The sequence below is a fragment of the Bombina bombina genome, chromosome 4, assembly GCF_027579735.1.
Source record: "Bombina bombina isolate aBomBom1 chromosome 4, aBomBom1.pri, whole genome shotgun sequence".
NCBI lineage: Eukaryota > Metazoa > Chordata > Amphibia > Anura > Bombinatoridae > Bombina > Bombina bombina.
Window position 1 is genome coordinate 126,759,451 of NC_069502.1, and position 14,800 is coordinate 126,774,250.

General features: G+C 39.3%; 1 protein-coding gene across 1 annotated transcript in view; it reads left to right on the forward strand.

Annotated features, from left to right (window-relative positions):
• ATAD2B (ATPase family AAA domain containing 2B) overlaps nucleotides 1–14,800 on the forward strand; it is an 823,789-nt gene that overhangs the window by 524,834 nt on the left and 284,155 nt on the right. The gene's annotated exons all lie outside the window — the stretch shown is intronic.

Consider the following 14,800-nt stretch of genomic DNA (forward strand, 5'->3'; position numbering starts at 1 on the left):
GTTTGCACAATTATTAGTGGATTGCTTGCTATTGCTGATTATATGTACTGTATAAATAAATGTGTAAGGCTTTGTCCTGTTATTGATATATAGTCCTTAGCGCTTTTGATTTGTTTTTTATTGTTTTTGTTTATATTTTTAATCAATTGTGATATGTACCAGATTCAACCTTTATAATTATATATCTGTTATTTTTAGAGCGGACTAGATATTTTCACCTAACCTTATAGCTGGTTAATTACCATTGCATAAAGATATTAAAGATATTTTTTATTTTAGAATGAAGTTAAGGGTTACTTTGAGAAGCCCCTTGCCAAGGTGGAAGTTCTACCTCTCTTCAAACAGTTTTTGGTTTTGTTTAATTATAAAACTGTGCTCTGCTGCTTATAAATTGTGTTAATTAACAGTTGTCAATTAACAGTTGTTTTAATGTAAAGTTTTAGTCTGAAGTTTATATTTGTAACACTCAGTATGTGGATTCTATTTAAAATATAGGAAACAATTATTGATTGTTTTTTTTATCCTATTAGTCGATTAATCGAAAAATTATCGTCCGATTAATCGATTATGAAAATAATTGTTAGTTGCAGCCCTAAATGTAAATATCATGTCATCCTTCATGTTCCCTATGTATGCTCCATTGTGTCGCTCAAACCCCTAATCCGTAGTTGTTGGGGATCTTATAGACGGAGATAATTTGCTAATATGTGGTAGTGTTGAACTTTGTCAAACATTTCATCTGCCCTTTTCTTTAGAAATGTTATATCCTTGATTGTGATTATTCGTATAATCTCTACCTGGATATATGAATATACTCCTTGTTTTATAAAACTCCTCTTTATACAGGATTTGCTTACTTATATATACTTATCCCTACCTCTGTCGTCGTGATCTCACTATAATCTTTCCATTATATACATAAAGTTTTTCATTTCACAGATAATTTAAAATACACGGATACTTTTAATTTCCGTATATGACAGTAGTCACGTCATCTGACTCACAGATCTTACGATTCTTCTCTCTGGCCAATCAGGGAAGTCCCAAAGCAAAACCCTTCCCGATTAGTCAGAAAGAATACCCTGTATTTTTAGTTGAATCGTCCTAGTACTGTGACCTATTTGCCGAGATGTATGAAATATTCCAAATTATGCAACAATCTACAATCGACTCCTTACCGATATATTATATATTATAAATTTACAGTGAGTTATACGTAGGAACTAAAATTTACATTTTCATTTATTTCCCATCTCCATTCAATTTCTTATGCCAGATGGCCGTAGTTTTATGGGAGTTGTTTTTATCAACCAATCCGATACTATCAATACCGGGTGTTTGACTATTAGATAAAAAGTAAATAAGCTTGTTCTGTATACCCTACTTTTATCTTTTAAGCTAGTATGATGATACATGCCCAGATTCTAAAAGAAGCTACTGTGAACTATATATAACAATTAATATACTGTACCTTTTTCCCCCACTCACAAATTTTATCCTATAGTATGGAACATAGAATTCCTCTATCGGTCATTGAGGACTAAGCGTCACTTTATTGTTTTTTGTTTTTTTATATATACAGATTACTTTCCCATACCTGTAGGCTACTGTCATTATCTCCTATTTAGTGATATCCATTTTGGACTATTATGTTTACTAAAAAAATAAAATAAATTGAGTGCCTAAGAAGACTATATAAAGATAAACTAGGACCCAGAATTACCATGTTCCAAGGGTGTTTAATATGTTGGCAGCCCTATCACAACACAATGAGAACCATTGTGTTACAATAAGCTTGGGTGATTAATATGGTGTGTTAATAATTCTGATGATGTACTAGTGATGTGCTAATGGTTAACTATACAAAGACAGAATTTAATATGTGCTATTCTTTCTTTTAAAGTTGTGTGTCTGACTAAAGTGGCTAATATCCTAATCTGTCCTATGAGGATATAAGTGAATTATCTCTTCGATATCAACTATATAATCAAATCAAGTGTTGGCTACATATTAAGTGATATATATATATATATATATATATATATATATATATCCATCCCTAACTGGCATGTGTAGGATGATATTGTTAATAAAGTGAATAAATCTATAATTATGTGATAAATTTGTTCAACTAAGCTATTAAATGTTGGATGTGTCCCCACCGTGATCATGATACATACATAGTTGTACATCAGTATCGGAGTTGCTAATAATCAAATAAAAACCAATTTTTAAAAAACAATAAATATAAATAAAAATAATGTAATAAGGGGAGCCCTAAAAAGCATCCCCCTGGGAATAGTGTGTTAAATTTATAAATCCAGTAGGTTTCACTTTGGCATAATCTCATAAACCTATTGGCAGGGTAAGGGTAAGTATATATAAGTAAGCAAATCCTGTATAAAGAGGAGTTTTATAATACAAGGAGTATATTCACATATTCAGGTAGAAATTATATGTATAATCACAATCAAGGATATAACATTTCGAAAGAAAAGGGCAGATCAAATGTTTGGCAAAGTTCAACACTACCACGTATTAGCAAATTATGTCTGTCTATAAGATCCCAAACATACATGGATTAGGGGTTTGAGCGCCACAATGTATACTTAAAGGGACACTACCCAAATTTTTTCTTTTGTAATTCAGATAGAGCATGCAATTTTAAGCAACTTTCTAATTTACTCCTATTATCAATTTTTCTTCGTTCTCTTGCTATCATTATTTGAAAAAGAATGCATCTAAGCTTTTTTTTGGTTTCAGTACTCTAGACAGCACTTTTTTATTGGTGGATGAATTTATCCACCAATCAGCAAGGACAACCCAGGTTGTTCACCAAAAATGGGCCGGCATCTAAACTTACATTCTTGCATTTCAAATAAAGATACCAAGAGAATGAAGAAAATTTGATAATGGGAGTAAATTAGAAAGTTGCTTAAAATTTCATGCTCAATCTGAATCACGAAAGACATTTTTTGGGTACAGTGTCCCTTTAATGTATATAAGAGTAATTGGGAACCCACACACCTGTGTTAGAGGTGTGTCAGTTTGAGCTAATCAGGGATTAGACATTTGTTGTATATTAGCCAGTACTCTCATGTAGTCTACAGAAGCCTGATGAAACAGTTCTGAGAAACATGTTGCTATCTGTTTTTAATTACACAGGGTCTACTCCAGTCCCCTGTTTTTAAGTGTTTCTCTTGTAAGGTGTATCCAGTCCACGGATTCATCCATTACTTGTGGGATATTCTCCTTCCCAACAGGAAGCTGCAAAAGGATCACCCACAGCAGAGCTGTCTATATAGCTCCTCCCCTAACTGCCACTACCAGTCATTCTCTTGCAGCTCTCGACAAGAAAGGAAGTATCAAGAGAGATGTGGTGAATTAGTGTAGTTTATCTTCAATCAAAAGTTTGTTATTTTTAAACGGTACCGGCGTTGTACTGTTTTTACCTCAGGCAGAAATTAGAAGAGTTTTACCTGAGGTTTTTGATGATCTTAGCAGGTTGTAACTAAGGTCCACTGCTGTTCTCACACATAACTGAAGAGTATGGGAAAACTTCAGCTGGGGGAACGGCCTGCAGAATTAACTGCTCTGAGGTATGTTCAGTATATTTTTTTCTAGAGAGATAAGGTCTAGAAAATGTTGACAGTGCCTGATATATTTAAGGTAAGCCTGATTGCAGTGATTTTACAAACGACTGGCATCATGCTTGCAGTAAAGGGTAATATTCATGTTACTTGCTCTTATGGCCTAGTATGTAAAACGTTTGCATGATATATAAAGAACGTTTTTTTACTAAGGGTGATAAATCTTTATTTGGGGCCTAGTTTTCCACATGGCTGAATAGATTTCTCCTAGGAGTAGTTATTTATGGCCCTTTCACTTTGAGTGCATGGTGGGAGGGGCCTATTTTCGCGCTCTAATTGCGCAGTAGTTTTTACATTGTGAGACATCCAGCTTCCCTGAAGGAGTCCCCTGACATATTGGACCTCTGTAAAGGGTTTTTGTGCCTACAAAAGTCGTTTTATGGGAAGGTAGGAGCCACAGTAGAGCTGTGGCAGTTTGCTTGTGACTGTTATAACGGTTTTACCGTTTTTCTGCTTTGTATTTGAGCCTGAGGGGTTAATCATCCATTTGCAAGTGGCTGCAATGCTATTTTAGTCTATTATACACACTGTAAACATTTCGTGGAGTTAACTGCTTATTTTTCACTGTTTGCAGTTTTTGTGTTTGTTTTTTTCCCTTAAAGGCACAGTACCGTTTTTTATATTCTGCTTTTTCACATTAATTAAAGTGTTTTCCAAGCTTGCTGGTCTCATTACTAGTCTGTTAAACATGTCTGACATAGAGGAAACTCCTTGTTCATTATGTTTAGAAGCCATTGTGGAACCCCCTCTTAGAATGTGTACCAAATGCACTGATCTTACTATAAGTTATAAAGACCATATTCTGGCTTTAAAAGATTTATCACCAGAGGAAATTGACAAGTGGGAAGTTATGCCGACTAACTTTCCCCACGTGTCAGAGCCTATAACTCCCGCTCAAGGGACGCCAAGTACATCTACCGCGCCCATTGCGTATACTTTACAAGACATGGCGCCAGTTATGAATCATACCCTTACAGAGATATTGTCCAAACTGCCAGGGTTACAAGGAATGCGAGACAGCTCAGGGACTAGAACAAATACAGAGCTCTCTGACGCATTAGTAGCTATGTCTGATATACCCTCACAATGTGCAGAAGCCGAAGCAGGAGAGCTTCTATCTGTGGGTGATTTTTCTGACTCAGGGAAGACACTTCAACCTGATTCTGATATGTCTACATTTAAATTTAAGCTTGAACACCGCCGCGTGTTGCTCAGGGAGGTTTTAGCAACTCTGGATGACTGTGACGCCATTGTAGTCACAGAGAAATTGTGTAAATTGGATAAATACTATGCAGTGCCTGTTTACACTGATGTTTTTCCAATACCTAAGAGGTTTTCAGAAATTACTAAGGAATGGGATAGACCAGGTGTACCGTTCTCTCGCCCTCCTGTTTTTAAAAAGATGTTTCCTATAGATGCCGCTACACGGGACTTGTGGCAAACGGTCCCTAAGGTGGAGGGAGCCGTCTCTACCCTAGAGAAGCGTACAACTATCCCTGTCGAGGACAGTTGTGCTTTTCTAGATCCAATGGACAAAACAATTAGAGGGTTACCATAAGAAAATTTTTATTGAACAAGGTTTTATTCTCCAGCCCCTTGCATGCATTGTCACTGCTGCTGCGGCCTTCTGGTTTGAGTCTCTAGAAGAGGCTCTACAGGTAGAAACCCCATTGGATGATATCCTTGACAAGCTTAAATCTCTTAAGCTAGCCAATTCGTTTGTTTCTGACGCCGTTGTTCATTTAACCAAGCTAACGGCTAAGATCTCAGGTTTTGCTATTCAGGCGCATAGGGCGCTATGGCTTAAATTCTGGTCAGCTGACGTTACTTCAAAGTCTAAGCTTCTCAACATTCCCTTCAAGGGGCAGACCCTATTCGGGCCTGGACTGAAGGAGATCATTTCTGATATTACTGGAGGAAAAGGTCACGCCCTTCCTCAGGATAGGTCCAACAAATTAAGGACCAAACAGACTAATTTTCGTGCCTTTCGAAACTTCAAGAGTGGCGCAGCTTCAACTTCCTCTAATACAAAACAAGAGGGAAGTTTTGCCCAGTCCAAGCCGGTCTGGAGACCTAACCAGGCTTGGAACAAAGGAAAGCAGGCCAAAAAACCTGCTGCTGCCTCTAAGACAGCATGAAAGATCAGCCCCCGATCCGGAAACGGATCTAGTAGGGGGCAGACTTTCTCTCTTCACCCAGGCTTCGGCAAGAGATGTCCAGGATCCCTGGGCGTTGGAAATTGTGTCCCAGGGATATCTTCTGGACTTCAAAGCTTCTTCCCCAAAAGAGAGATTTCATCTCTCACAACTATCTGCAAACCAGATAAAGAGAGAGGCATTCTTACATTGTGTTCAAGACCTCCTAGTTATGGGAGTGATCCACCCAGTTCCAAAGGAGGAACAGGGGCAAGGCTTCTATTAAAATCTATTTGTAGTTCCCAAGTAAGAGGGAACCTTCAGACCAATCTTAGATTTCAAGATCCTAAACAAATTTCTCAGGGTCCCATCCTTCAAGATAGAGACTATTCGAACCATCCTACCTATGATCCAGGAGGGTCAATATATGACTACCGTGGACTTAAAGGATGCTTATCTTCACATTCCGATACACAAAGATCATCGGTTTCTCAGGTTCGCCTTCCTAGACAGGCATTACCAGTTTGTGGCTCTTCCCTTTGGGTTAGCTACGGCACCAAGAATCTTTACGAAGGTTCTCGGGTCATTCCTAGCGGTCCTAAGGCTGCGGGGTATAGCAGTAGCCCCTTACCTAGACGACATTCTGATACAGGCGTCAAATTTTCAAATCGCCAGGTCCCATATGGACATTGTTCTGGCATTCCTGAGGTTGCATGGGTGGAAAGTGAACGAAGAAAAGAGTTCTCTATCCCCTCTCACAAGAGTTTCCTTCCTAGGAACTCTGATAGATTCTGTAGAAATGAAGATTTACCTGACAGAGGCCAGGATGTCAAAACTTCTAAATTCCTGCCGTGTTTTTTATTCTACTTCTCGCCCTTCAGTGGCTCAGTGTATGGAAGTAATCGGCTTAATGGTAGCGGCAATGGACATAGTGCCGTTTGCCCGCCTACATCTCAGACCGCTGCAACTCTGCATGCTCAGTCAGTGGAATGGGGATTACACAGATTTGTCCCCTCTACTAAATCTGGATATCTCGGGTCCATCTGTCCAAGGGTATGACCTTCCGCAGGCCAGATTGGACAATAGTAACGACAGATGCCAGCCTTTTGGGCTGGGGTGCAGTCTGGAACTCCCTGAAGGATCAGGGCTCGTGGACTCAGGAGGAGGCACTCCTTCTGATAAACATTATGGAACTAAGAGCGATATTCAATGCTCTTCAGGCTTGGCCTCAGCTTGCTGCGGTCAGGTTCATCAGATTTCAGTCGGACAATATCACAACTGTAGCCTACATCAACCATCAAAGGGGAACAAGGAGTTCCCTAGCAATGTTGGAGGTTTCAAAAATAATTCTATGGGCAGAGGTTCACTCTTGCCATCTATCAGCTATCCATATCCCAGGAGTAGAGAACTGGGAGGCGGATTTTCTAAGTCGGCAGACTTTTCATCCGGGGGTGTGGGAACTCCATCCGGAGGTGTTTGCACAGTTGATTCAACTTTGGGGCAAACCAGAACTGGATCTCATGGCGTCTCGTCAGAACCCCAAGCTTCCTTGTTACGGATCCAGGTCCTGGGATCCCAAGGCAGCGCTGATAGATGCTCTAGCAGCGCCTTGGTCCTTCAACCTGGCTTATGTGTTTCCACCGTTTCCTCTGCTCCCTCGTCTGATTGCCAAGATCAAGCAGGAGAGAGCTTCGGTGATTTTGATAGCACCTGCGTGGCCACGCAGGACTTGGTATGCAGATCTGCTGGACATGTCATCCCTTCCACCATGGACTCTGCCGCTGAGGCAGGACCTTCTACTTCAGGGTCATTTCAACCATCCAAATCTAATTTCTCTGCGTCTTACTGCTTGGAGATTAAACGCTTGATTTTATCAAAAAGTGGCTTCTCCGAGTCGGTCATTGATACCTTAATTCAGGCTTGAATGCCTGTCACCAGGAAAATCTATCATAAGATATGGTGTAAATATCTTCATTGGTGTGAATCCAAGGGTTACTCATGGAGTAAAGTCAGGATTCCTAGGATATTATCTTTTCTCCAAGAAGGATTGGAGAAGGGATTGTCAGCTAGTTCCTTAAAGGGACAGATTTCTGCTCTGTCTATTCTTTTGCACAAGCGTCTGGCGGATGTTCCAGACGTTCAGGCGTTTTGTCAGGCTTTAGTTAAAATTAAGCCAGTGTTTAAACCTGTTGCTCCGCCATGGAGTTTACATTTAGTTCTTAAAGTTCTTCAAGGGGTTCCGTTTGAACCTCTGCATTCCATAGATATCAAGCTTTTATCTTGGAAAGTTCTGTTTTTGGTAGCTATCTCTTCGGCTCGAAGAGTTTCAGAGTTATCTGCCTTGCAGTGTGATTACCCTTATCTGATCTTCCATGCAGATAAGGTAGTTTTGCGTACCAAACCTGGGTTTCTTCCTAAGGTGGTATCTAATAAGAATATCAATCAGGAGATTGTTGTTCCGTCACTGTGTCCTAATCCTTCTTCAAAGAAGGAACGTCTATTACACAATCTTTACGTGGTTCATGCTTTAAAGTTTTATTTACAAGCTACTAAGGATTTTCGTCAAACATCTGCATTGTTTGTTGTCTACTCTGGACAGAGGAGAGGCCAAAAGGCTTCAGCAACTTCTCTTTCTTTTTGGTTAAGAAATATAATCCGCTTAGCTTATGAGACTGCTGGCCAGCAGCCTCCTGAAAGAATTACAGCTCATTCCACTAGAGCGGTGGCTTCCACATGGGCTTTTAAAAATGAGGCCTCTGTTGAACAGATTTGTAAGGCGGCGACTTGGTCTTCGCTTCATACTTTTTCTAAATTCTACAAATTTGATACTTTTGCTTCTTCGGAGGCTATTTTTGGGAGAAAGGTCTTACAGGCAACGGTGCCTTCCGTTTAAGCGCCTGCCTTGTCCCTCCCTTCATCCGTGTCCTATAGCTCTGGTATTGGTATCCCACAAGTAATGGATGGATCCATGGACTGGATACACCTTACAAGAGAAAACAAAATTTATGCTTACCTGATAAATTTATTTCTCTTGTGGTGTATCCAGTCCACGGCCCTCCCTGTCATTTTAAGGCAGGTGTTTTTTATTTTTAAACTACAGTCACCACTGCACCCTATAGTTTCTCCTTTCTCTTGCTTGTCTTCAGTCGAATGACTGGTAGTGGCAGTTATTGGAGGAGCTATATAGACAGCTCTGCTGTGGGTGATCCTCTTGCAGCTTCCTGTTAGGAAGGAGAATATCCCACAAGTAATGGATGAATCCGTGGACTGGATACACCACAAGAGAAATAAATTTATCAGGTAAGCATAAATTTAGTTTTTATTCAATTTGGAATAATCTTTAACATTTAAGAGTCTGAGCTTTTTTCCCTTTGAGAAATACCTAGGAGTATGGTTCTCACGCTGGGACACTGCAAGTTCCCAGACTGCCTTACTCAGCACAATTGGGTGCTGCTACACTTGTGAGTATAATTCTATACCTATCCATGAAATAGTGCCATGATGTCTTGTGTTTTTCCTCACAGATTTTCCTGCACGCCTATTTGTTTAGTTAACTCATTATGCTAGAGAAAAACTCTAATATAAACAAGAAAAGTAGCATATAATCCATCATAAACGAAAACTGCAACAGATCCTGTGTAAACACAAATAGCTTAAAAACAATAGCACTTGGTTTGATCAAATTGGAGTCAAATTTAGGTTGAAATCATTTTTATTGAATATATTTCACATTCCAATGTAAATATAAGTTGTAACATAGATTAAAGTAGGTATAACAACACTTAAAGTGAAGGTAACTTTTACCTCTCTCTATACACTAATTATTTACAGTTTAAACAATATTATCGCTAACTTCTTTTCCCCCAAGCAATTATATATTTATATAATAAACATGTTTTATATTTCCGTGCCGTTCCTGACTCCTCATCAGTCATTTCCTTATTTCTGACTGACAAATAGAGCAGTCCCATCCACTCTACACCTGTCTCTAAAGCGCCTTCACGAGGATACAACGAACTGCGCATAGTCGTCTGTTAGCAATGCGCATGCCATAAACTTCCTTTTTTCCCAAAGCGCAGGCGTAATTAGTCTCAGATATAGCTATGTCAATTGTGTCAATTAATTTATCAAAGTCAATTATCCTTACTTTCAATTAAATTTAAGAAATTGATTAACTTCTTAAAATTGTTTCAGTCCGGATTTGACCCTTTGCGATTGTTGCCAGAAAGCATCCTACGTACAATTGCAATAAGCATGCGAGAAACGGGAGCACGCTTGTCTTAAAAGACTAGTAACAAATTCTAAACGCATGCGCAGATCATCCAGGAAACGGATGACGTAGATCGACGGCCGCCTAACGGCCAGAATTTCAATTGGTTGCTAAAAAAACGTGACCTGCTAGAAAAAAAGAAGAAAACACTGGGTTGAATTTATGGCTAGAAAAAAGGTAAGTATAAACGGCGAAAACTCACTTTACACTTCTAATTTAAAAAAATGATGAATGAAAGTACCATTCATTTAGGGGGACAAGTAAAAATAGATAATGAGATATAGCAAACTTTAACTTCACTTTAAGTTTATGTATTCCCCTCTGGTCCATCTTTAGCTATGGAGTCTAATACCCTGTTAGTGCAAGTAACGGCCCAGCTGATAACTAATTCAAATGTCTTACATATTGATTCTGTCTGAAAAGAGCCTTTTCTTCTCCCTCTCAAGTAGGGTTTACATGAGCTTTTATAGCTATACAGGTTTCCGTTTGGAGTCAAATTTAAAGGGACATGATACCCCAAGTTTTTCTTTCATGATTCTGATTGAAGCAAATTGGAAACTTTTTTTTAAAATTGTATTCTCTATTATTAAATTTGCTTCTTTTTCATGTTATTCGTTGTTGAAGAGATATTTAGATGGGTATCATGCACGTCTGGAGCACTACATGACAGAAAATAGTGTTGTCATCTAGTGCTCTTGCTAATGAATATCATTGTTGGAAAACGGCTGCCATATAGTGCTGCAGACACATGCACACTCCTGAACTTACCTTCATGATTTTCAACAAAGGATACCAAGAAAACAAAGAAAAATTGATGATAGATATACATTGGACATTTTTTGTAAATTGTATGTTCTATCCGAGTCCTGAGAGAAAAAATGTGGCTTTTATGTTCCTTTTATAACTAAAACCAAACTGTTGTTTGAAATATATATGTAGACAGATTATTAAAGTCTTTAGCACCCAGTAGTATCAATGTAGGTTATTTCATTACTGTGGTGGTTATTGTAAAATAATAATTAAATGGTGGCTCATCACTTGTGATGCTTGAGCAAGCTTTGTTTCGTCTGGTTCATGCTTTCCTCAAAAGTAGATTTTATGTATAAATATTTGTGGTTTTAGATTTTTTTTTTTTAAATTATTTACTTTTTCATTTAAGTGGCAAGAGTCCATGAGCTAGTGACGTATGGGATATACATTCCTACCAGGAGGGGGCAAAATTTCCCAAACCTTAAAATGCCTATAAATACACCTCCCACCTCTCTCATACCTTAGTTTTACAAACTTTGCCTCTCATGGAGGTCGTGAAGCAAGTTGTACTTGATTTCTTCTGTGATAGGCGCTTCTAAGCATCTTAAAGCCCAGTTTCTCTCAAAGTACAGTGTTTGTCTGAGGGATGTGAAGGGAGTATTGCCTGATGATGCCATGTTTTCACCAATGGGAAATCTATTCATAAGGCTCTCTGTAAATCGGTCGCAAGGATTCATCTCTGCCTCCCTTTACAGATCGACATTATACTCCTCTACCATTACCTCTGCTGATATGTTTCAGTACTGGCTTGGCTTTCTGCTATATGTGGATGGGTGTCTTCTGGTAAGTATATATCATTTTTTAAGACACTCTCAGCTATGTTTGGCACTTTATCTTATAAAGTTTTGAATGTATATTGTATATATTTACCATGAGTCAGGTCTGTTTATTTCCCTCTGCAGTCTAACAGTTTTAGCATGGAAATTATGTTTATGGGAGTTTTTAGACTTACCTAGGGTTCCTGTTAGTTTTAACTTGGAGTCTGTGTTTTTTTCAAAATTTTCATGGGCTTAGGCTCACAATGACGCAGAAAGTTACTTTTTATTGTAACATTTTTGGCGCAAATTCTTTTGGCGCAAAGTCGGTGTCTGCCGTGATGAGTCGAGTAATTTCTTGCGACTTTCTTGACTCAAGTTTTTTTGGCGCAAAGTCGCGCCTGTTATGACTCGAGTCGCATCATTTCACTTGTTTAGCTTTGGCGCCAAGTTTTGGTTTTTTTTGCTTTTGCTCCATTCTATAATTTGTTATATTAAGTCTCTCCCTCTTTTGCTCTCTGCTCTCATTTGATTCATAGAGGGCTAGGTTGCTTGCCTTTGATTTTACTTTTGAATAAAAAAATTATCATAAGCATTTTCTCTTGTTAGGTGTATCCAGTCCACGGATCATCCATTACTTGTGGGATATTCTCCTTCCCAACAGGAAGTTGCAAGAGGATCACCCACAGCAGAGCTGCTATATATATCCTCCCCTAACTGCCATACCCAGTCATTCTCTTGCAAGCTCTCAACATAGCTGGAGGTAGTAAGAGGAAAGTGGTAAAATATAGTTAGTTTTTTCTTCAATCAAAAGTTTGTTTTTAAATGGTACCGGAGTGTACTATTTTATCTCAGGCAGCATTTAGAAGAAGAATCTGCCTGCGTTTTTCTATGATCTTAGCAGAAGTAACTAAGATCCACTGCTATTCTCACATATGTCTGAGTGAGGTAACTTCAGAGGGAGAATGGCGTGCAGGGTATCCTGCAATAAGGTATGTGCAGTAAAGTTTTTCTAGGGATGGAATTTGCTAGAAAATGCTGCTGATACCGGATTAATGTAAGTTAAAGCCTAAATACAGTGATTTAATAGCGACTAGTATCAGGCTTGCTATCAGAGGTATATACTCTGATTAATGTGCAATATAAAAGTTTGCTGGCATGTTTAATCGTTTTTTATATATGCTTTGGTGATAAAACTTATTGGGGCCTAGTTTTTTCCACATGGCTGGCTTTATTTTTGCCTAGAAACAGTTTCCTGAGGCTTTCCACTGTTATAGTATAAAAGTTACAGTTGGTGCAGTTAAAATTACAAACTGTGACATTCAGCTTCCCTCAGCAGTCCCCTGCATGCTATAGGACATCTCTGAAGGGCTCAAAAGGCTTCAAAAGTAGGAGCTGTGTCAGTTGTTATGACTGTTTAAAAAACATATTTTTCGTTTTGTTAATCTGTTTTTTGTATTAAGGGTTTAATCATCCATTAGCAAGTGGGTGCAATGCTCTGCTAACTTGTTACATACACTGTCAAAATTTCGTTAGTTTAACTGCCTTTTTTCACTGTTATTTCAAATTTTGGCAAAATTTGTTTCTCTTAAAGGCACAGTAACGTTTTTTTATATTGCTTGTTAACTTGATTTAAAGTGTTTTCCAAGCTTGCTAGTCTCATTGCTAGTCTGTATAAACATGTCTGACATAGAGGAAACTCCTTGTTCATTATGTTTAAAAGCCATGGTGGAACCCCATAGGAGAATGTGTACTAAATGTATTGATTTCACTTTAAACAATAAAGATCAGCTGTTAGCTTTAAAAGAATTATCACCAGAGGATTCTGACGAGGGGGAAGTTATGCCGACTAACTCTCCCCACGTGTCGGACCCTTTTACTCCCGCTCAAGGGACTCACACTAAAATGGCGCCAAGTACATCAAAGACGCCCATAGCGATTACTTTGCAGGACATGGCGGCAATCATGGATAATATCCTGTCAGCGGTATTAGCCAGACTGCCTGAATTCAGAGGAAAGCTCGATAGCTCTGGGGTTAGACGTAATACAGAGCGCGCAGATGTTTTAAGGCCCATGTCTGATACTGCGTCACAATATGCAGAAGCTGAGGAAGAGCTTCAGTCTGTGGGTGACGTCTCTGACTCGGGGAAACCTGATTCAGATATGTCTACTTTTAAATTTAAGCTTGAGAACCTCCGGGTGTTGCTTGGAGAGGTTTTAGCTGCTCTGAATGACTGTGACACAATTGCAGTGCCAGAGAAATTGTGTAGACTGGATAAATACTACTCGGTGCCGGTGTGTACTGACGTTTTTCCAATACCTAAAAGGTTTACAGAAATTATTACTAAGGAGTGGGACAGACCCGGTGTGCCGTTTTCCCCCCCTCCTATTTTTAGAAAAATGTTTCCAATAGACGCCACCACACGGGACTTATGGCAGACGGTCCCTAAGGTGGAGGGAGCAGTTTCTACTTTAGCAAAGCGTACCACTATCCCTGTCGAGGACAGTTGTGCTTTTTCAGATCCAATGGATAAAAAAATTAGGTTACCTTAAGAAAATGTTTATTCAACAAGGTTTTATCCTGCAGCCCTTTGCATGCATTGCTCCTGTCACTGCTGCTGCGGCGTTCTGGTTTGAGTCTCTGGAAGAGGCCTTTCAGACAGCTACTCCATTGACTGAAATACTTGACAAGCTTAGAACACTTAAGCTAGCTAATTCTTTTGTTTCTGATGCCATTGTTCATTTGACTAAACTAACGGCTAAGAATTCTGGATTTGCCATCCAGGCGCGTAGGGCGCTATGGCTTAAATCTTGGTCAGCTGACGTGACTTCAAAGTCTAAATTACTTAACATTCCCTTCAAGGGGCAGACCCTATTCGGGCCTGGTTTGAAGGAAATTATTGCTGACATTACTGGAGGTAAGGGTCATACCCTTCCTCAGGACAGGGCCAAATCAAGGGCCAAACAGTCTAATTTTTGTGCCTTTCGAAACTTCAAGGCAGGTGCAGCATCAACTTCCTCTGCTACAAAACAAGAGGGAACTTTTGCGCAATCCAAGCCGTCCTGCAAATCTAACCAGGCCTGTAGCAAAGCCAAGCAGGCCAGAGAGCCTGCTGCTGCCTCTAAGACAGCATGAAGGAACGGCCCCCTATCCGGCAACGGATCTAGTAGGGGGCAGAC